Raw genomic sequence first — 6570 nt, forward strand, 5'->3', positions numbered from 1 at the left:
GAGCAGCTCCAGCAGGGGACCCCAAACTTCCCTTTCCCGAGCAACATTAACCAGCTCCGACTGGGAGACCCCGAGGCGTTCCCAAGCCAGGTTGGAGATATAATCCCTCCACCTAGTCCTGGGTCTTCCCAGACGCCTCCTCCCAGCTGGACGTGCCTGGAACACCTCCCTAGGGAGGCGCACAGGGGGCATCCTTACCAGATGCCCGAGCCATTTATTTTTGTTCTTGCTATTAGTGTGATATAAAGGGCTTTATTTGTCTTGTGAAACTAAAACGTATGCAGAGTTTCATATATAAATGACCAGTTTACTGATTTGAAAGCTTCTTCTGCATCCAAAACCACTATGGCTGCCTCCGTTTGCTCCTGGTTTACCTGTAGAATCACATGTAAAATACTTCTGATGTTTTGAGTTTGGCAATGTTTTATGAAGCCTGTTTGGTCTAAGTGTATAATTCCGGGCAAAATTTGCTCCAGTCTTTTAGCTAGTATTGATACAAAAATCTTATAATCCTGGTTTAAGAGACTCACAGGTGTGTAATTTGAACAGTCTTTACAGTTTTTATAGTCTATAGGCCAATCATTTTGTTAATTTATTTCCTACCTCATAATGTTTCTGTTCCAAAAACAGTACAGTCTCCTTGTTAGATATGTATTTGAGTATTTATCTGTTGCATTTCTTTGGCAAGATTTGGGTCCAAAGTTGTTTCTTGTACCCTTTGTAGTCGTTTCAATTTTACTTCTAAATTAATAATTTCCTGTGTTTTTTGTCCAATGCAGCTGTTTCAGCAATTCTTTCCCCTTGCGGCCCAGAAAGAAGGGGGGAGCAACCTCACCATTATTGTTTTCTTCCTGATAATTTCTATTTCCCTTCTGGTATAGAAGAGTTCAGCCTCCATGACGAAATCCTCCTTTTCAAAATTAGGTCCATTATTCCTAAACTGCATGATTTTACCACACGCACATCCTTGTAGAACATTAAAAAGTAATTTCTTTGAGACTAGGCAGAGTGGGGAGATGAAAAAAGCCAAATTATTTAATTAACGGGTGAAGTTCTCTCAACACATTAATTATACCTGAGTCTGAATCTTATCATTTTTTCTGCAAAGTGAGCTGCCTTGAGAACTGGGCCACCGAGCAGAGCCCAGCGTGGGGCACTTAAGTCTCCTATACAAATGATAAGGCCCTGGGCTATAGTTAACGTAAGATAATATTTGAAAATTTGCTTAAAGAAGGACCAGTTTGCTCCAGGTGGTATACCAATAGGCTCGTTCGAGATGAACTGCGCCTCGCCTGTAAAGTGGACAAGAGCAGGCAACAGCAACAGGGGGCGGTGACAAAAATCCGCTGTCAAGTTGGACAGTTTCCAGCCGATTCCAGCAGCCTTCAGGCTGTACAGGAAGTCACAGAAACACTGTGGTCCGATTCCGATTTAATAAAATGTTATCAGACCCATATATCGGCTTGTGCACAGTCTCCAGTTGTTTTTATTATGACAGAGTAGCTCTCAAAATGCTCTACATGCGATCTGTTGCGGATTTTAATTAACAACACACTTAGATGAGCCTCAATCTGAACGGATTTAGTCTCTCTGACTTCTAAACGTCACTATCAGCCACACAACATGTGTTCTGTACAGAGTAAGCCTTTAAATCAGACAAATAGCAGTTAAAATCCCTCCAATTCAAAATCAATAAAAAGTTTATATAAAACGTCATCATGTTGAGTCGATTCTGAACCAATCAGCTGTTAGATCAGTTGAGAGGCCAGCGTTTCTCAGCATGCCCTGGGTCCGCCTGGGTCTTGCAGTCGTTGAAAAGCAACTGCGCTGCCTGCGTCTCAGAACTGCGGCCGCCTTGATCTGGTGAGGTTATCGTTGCCCACATGTACCGAGCAAATCAGTATCAAGTTGGACACAAATCTAACCGGCATGCATTGGGCAGCGATTGCTGGTGATCGATTCTGCACAGACCTGGCTCATCTCGAACGAGCCTAGGCAGAGTTTCCGCTACAAAAAAATTGGTGCCGGGGGGGCCGGCAAGATGCCTAGTTCAGCAGTCGCAATTTTCCAAGCTCTTCACAAGTAGTTAGAAGTTGTTTGAAGTGTGAAAATGAATCTAAAACGTGTCATTAAACCTGCAACACTTAAAATAGCTCCCAAAGAAAAGAAATCCTCGCCTATTGTCGAAAAAATTTAAAACGTGCGTGAAGGGGAGAATGACTATGCTATGGATGTATCTCTGCTAAATAAAGGGACCGCTCTGGTAATGATTCTGCACCACCAACACCTACCAAGCAACCCATGGAAAAGAAGGCCAAGTCAACTGAAGTCAGTGAGAGTGATGAAGTTTCTAATAAGACTATTTTGGAGGCGATACTGGCCCTGGAACAGAGTGGATGTGCAGCTAGCCGACTTAAGTGAGCAAACAAAACGAAGCAGCACCATGATTGCTAGCTTAGCAAAGACTGTCCAGTTCAACATGGAGGTACTGACAAAATGTAAAAAGAAAGTAGAAGATCTGGAGATACAAAACGACCATCTTTGTAAAAAGAATAATGAGCTTAAGGGGAGAGAAAAAGAACAAGAAAGGTACAGGATGAGGTGGTGCCTCCGGATAAAAGGTTTGGAAAAGAGAAAAGACGAAGATATCCATACGCAGGTCACCCAAATCCTGGTTATGATTGCTCCATATATGGGGTCAAAGCTGGAAGAAGCAGTGGACATTGTCAAGATCAGGCATATCATCATGGGTGATGGGTGAGGCTGAAGTTTTGCCACAAGAGGATTGGGAAGAAAGACAGAGGTTGTGGCCTCTAATTGAACAACCAAGGCGGTCCGGGAAACTAGCTTTTTTTCGCGGTCCACATGGATACATCGACGGATGGCAGATTGGAGACGACAGGTGAAGTTGAGGGAACACTGTCTGTTTATGGTTATAAAGTGGAAACCTTTGGAGGGATGTAACTTTCCCCAAAGCCTAAGTTTTGTCTTGTTCTGAGTCGGTTAAGTTAACATTTGTTAAACTAGCAGTTTTTTGTTTTCTTATTTCTGGTGTTCATGGTAAATGAGAAAATTTGTTTTGGTTCTTTGAATGTCAGGGGCTTGAAAGACATTGTTAAATGAAGTAAAGGGCAAAAGTCTCATTGTTTGTTTTTACAAGAGACTCATTCTTCTGAAGCTGATTCAGCTTTTTGGACTAATCAATAGGGAGACAAAATCTTATTTAGTCGTGATTCTAACCGATCTGGAGGTGTGGCGATATGTTTCAACAACTTCCCTGGAGAAATATTGACTCATCGAGCCGAGTACTGTACCCTACCGAATTCGATTCCGATCTTAGCAGAAGGTGACTGGAATGGCTCCAGATGAATGGGATGATAGAATGCCTCCTAGACTAAGGAAAGCAAAGCATAATGACATCATGGAAAGTTTTATAACAGTCAACAATTTGATTGATGCATGGAGAATCCTTAATCCGAGGGTTAAAACCTTTTTATGGTTTAAGCCTAATGGAGAAAGTAAATCTAGGATTGATTACTGGTTGGTAAGCAATCACTTTCTGACATATGATAAACAAACTCAAATTTCTAAAGTGCCACTATCTGATCACTGTTTCATAGATCTAATTTTAGAACCCATATTGAGGGTAACCAGAAACAAAGGATATTGGAAGTGTAATTCTAAGATGTTACAAAATGAGGAATATTGCATTAAGGTTAGGGAAATTATAAGAGATAATGAAAAGGATGATTCAATTGAAGGTTATATTGGTAGGTGGGAATTTACTAAATTTAAGATTAGAGAATTCACAGTAAATTTTTGAAAGGAATTAAATAGGGAAAAGGGCAGGCAAAAAAATTCCTCATAGTTTAGTAGTTTGGAAAAAAATAGACCACAGCGAAACTCAATTACTAGTTTAATGATAAATGGGGTGAAAAGCAAAGATTTTAGAAGTATAGATAAAGTGTTCTCATTTTACTCCAAATTGTACTCCTCAAATTATTCTGGTTTAGAGGCTGATTATTTGTTTGATCAAATCAAGAATGTTATCCTATGCATTGATGATCCCTTAAAAAGATATTTGCAAGTCAGATCTGAGAATTGAGGAGTTGGATTCAGTTATTCTCAAGATGAAATTGAATGAATCTCCAGGGATGGACAGGCTCACAACAAATTTCTATCAATTCCTTTGGAACAATGTCAGAAATGTACTATTTAAAGTGGTAATGGAATGTATAGAGAAGAAAGAACTGATGTCATCTATGAAACAAGGTCTAATTACTTTAATTCCTAAATCTGGTAAAGACAAGAGAATTTGAGATAATTTGAGACCAATTACATTGTTGAATACTGATTACAAGTTACTCTCTGGAGTTGTTGCTAAAGGAAGGTATGTCAACCATAATTGGTGAGACAATCAGGTTTTTTGAAAGGAAGGTCAATTCACAACAACATAAGACTTGTTTTAGATTTATTTGAGTACAGCGATATTATTCATGATAGTGGGTTTATTTTATTCTTAGATATTTATAAAGTGTTTGATTCTGTTGAACATCCCTTTATCTTGAAAACTTTGCATCATTTTGGATTTGGGGAGAAATGTATGAATATAATTGGGATGCTATATAATGGAATCAATAGTTCTGTAGCTCTAGGGCATGGCACCTGTCCCCGATTTGAGATGAAGAAGGGAATTCGTCAGGGTTGCAGCAGCTCTCCACTTTTATTCATAATGGTCAATTGGCTGACGACACAACTTTATTTCTAAAAAATGAAAATCAAATTCCCTTAGCCTTACAAATTACCGACCAGTTTTCAAGAGCTTCAGGCTTACAACTGAATTTAGATAAATGTGAAATTTTAACATTACATGATTATCCCCTACAACCTCTGTATAACATAAAGGTCAAGTCAGAAGTTAAATACTTGGGGATTGTTATTTCCAAGGATAAGACTAAATGAAAGTGTAAATTAATCTTAAATAGGTGGCTGCAGAGAGATATCACAATTTTTGGGAGAGTCTTATTATCCAAAATATCCAGACCTATTTACCCAGCCTTCTCCTTACCTATCTCTACAAATATGATCAAAGCCATAAACAAGGGTCAATTTTAATTTCATATGGAGAAACAAATGTCAGTACATAAGGAAAATTGACATGGTTAAAAACTATGAAGATGGAGGTGTAAATGCGATTGATTTTGATATTATGAATGGTGTCTTGAAATTAAAATGGTTAAAATCTTTTATTAATAACAGGCAGCCCTTTTGGTTTATTGTCCCCAATTTAATATTTTCAAAAATGGGGGGAATAGACTTTCTTCTGCGATGTGATTTTGACAGCCTGGTCTCACAGAATTCCGTGAAATGATCACGAACTGTTAACAGCTCATTACATGGTGGTGGCACGGAATGTGTGAAAATTCCGTGTTGCCACCACGGAAAACAATGCCAATGTAAAATCAATGAGAAGATGATGTAGAATTAAGAGCGACTACAGTAGCAAGTAGTATGTAAGGCCGAAATTCCATATAAGGAGGTTGGTTGGGGTGGCGGATGGGTCAAACACAGGACTTTCACCCAGGAGACCGGGGATCGTGTCCCGCAAGTCACGTTTCCTAAAGTCGCTTTCTACTTTTCGTAAACCCAATCGTCCCGTTCTTGTCGCGTGTCACGGAACCGTAAGACCACCCACAACCTTTTCCTGAACCAAACCGTCCCGTTCTTCCCGCGTGTCACGGAACCTTAAGCCCACCTATGACCTTTTCCTTAACTTAAGGGCCTGTGTTTATCTAACGGAATTGTTCCCTGGGCCTATCACGGAATTTTTGGTGATCCGTGGTCATTTCACGGAATTCTTCCGTGGGCCCATAACAGAAGGTTTTACAATTCCGTGAAACTGCCACAGATTGAGTTAAGGGGCAGTGTTCATTTCAGGTTGGATTTTGAATGCAAGTCATTACCAAGGGGGTAAGCTTCGCTTCAGAACTCGAACCTCCTATGGCGCCATTTTGATGCTACAAAGCGATCACCTCCCGTTAGCATTCCACTGACTGCCATTCATTTTGACGTCACTTGACAGCGAATAACTTTACATCTGAAGCATTTAAAGCCTCTATTTGTCCATTGTTTATTTCTAAAGAAACACGACAATGTATAAAAGGCTCCATTACCTTGTACCTTACGTTATGGCTCCGTAGCAGACGTTTTTGTAAAAATAGGCTAACGACTCTGTCACATAGTAGTGGAATTAATTAGTTCAGGAGAAGCTCGCAGGCAGTTTCAACTTACATGAGCTGTTTAGGTTTAATTACTAATGTTAACTATCATTTTAGTTAGCAATAATTAGTCTGTGCCTATGTTATCTCCTTACATATACCTACGCTCTCCGTCTCTGCAAGATTTGGAATGATTGAGATTTCTCTTGGCACAGCTACCAGAAGACTTACAACTTTCAGACAGGTTGCTCATGTCACATTTACGTTGTCTCTCTCAGTTGTAGGCTGCGCAGTAACGCTAGCACTCACCGGAAAAGTGCTTCTAATAGCCTTCACTGGTCTCCGTCCAGAG

Source organism: Perca flavescens, chromosome 8, assembly GCF_004354835.1.
Source record: "Perca flavescens isolate YP-PL-M2 chromosome 8, PFLA_1.0, whole genome shotgun sequence".
Taxonomy (NCBI): Eukaryota; Metazoa; Chordata; class Actinopteri; order Perciformes; family Percidae; genus Perca; species Perca flavescens.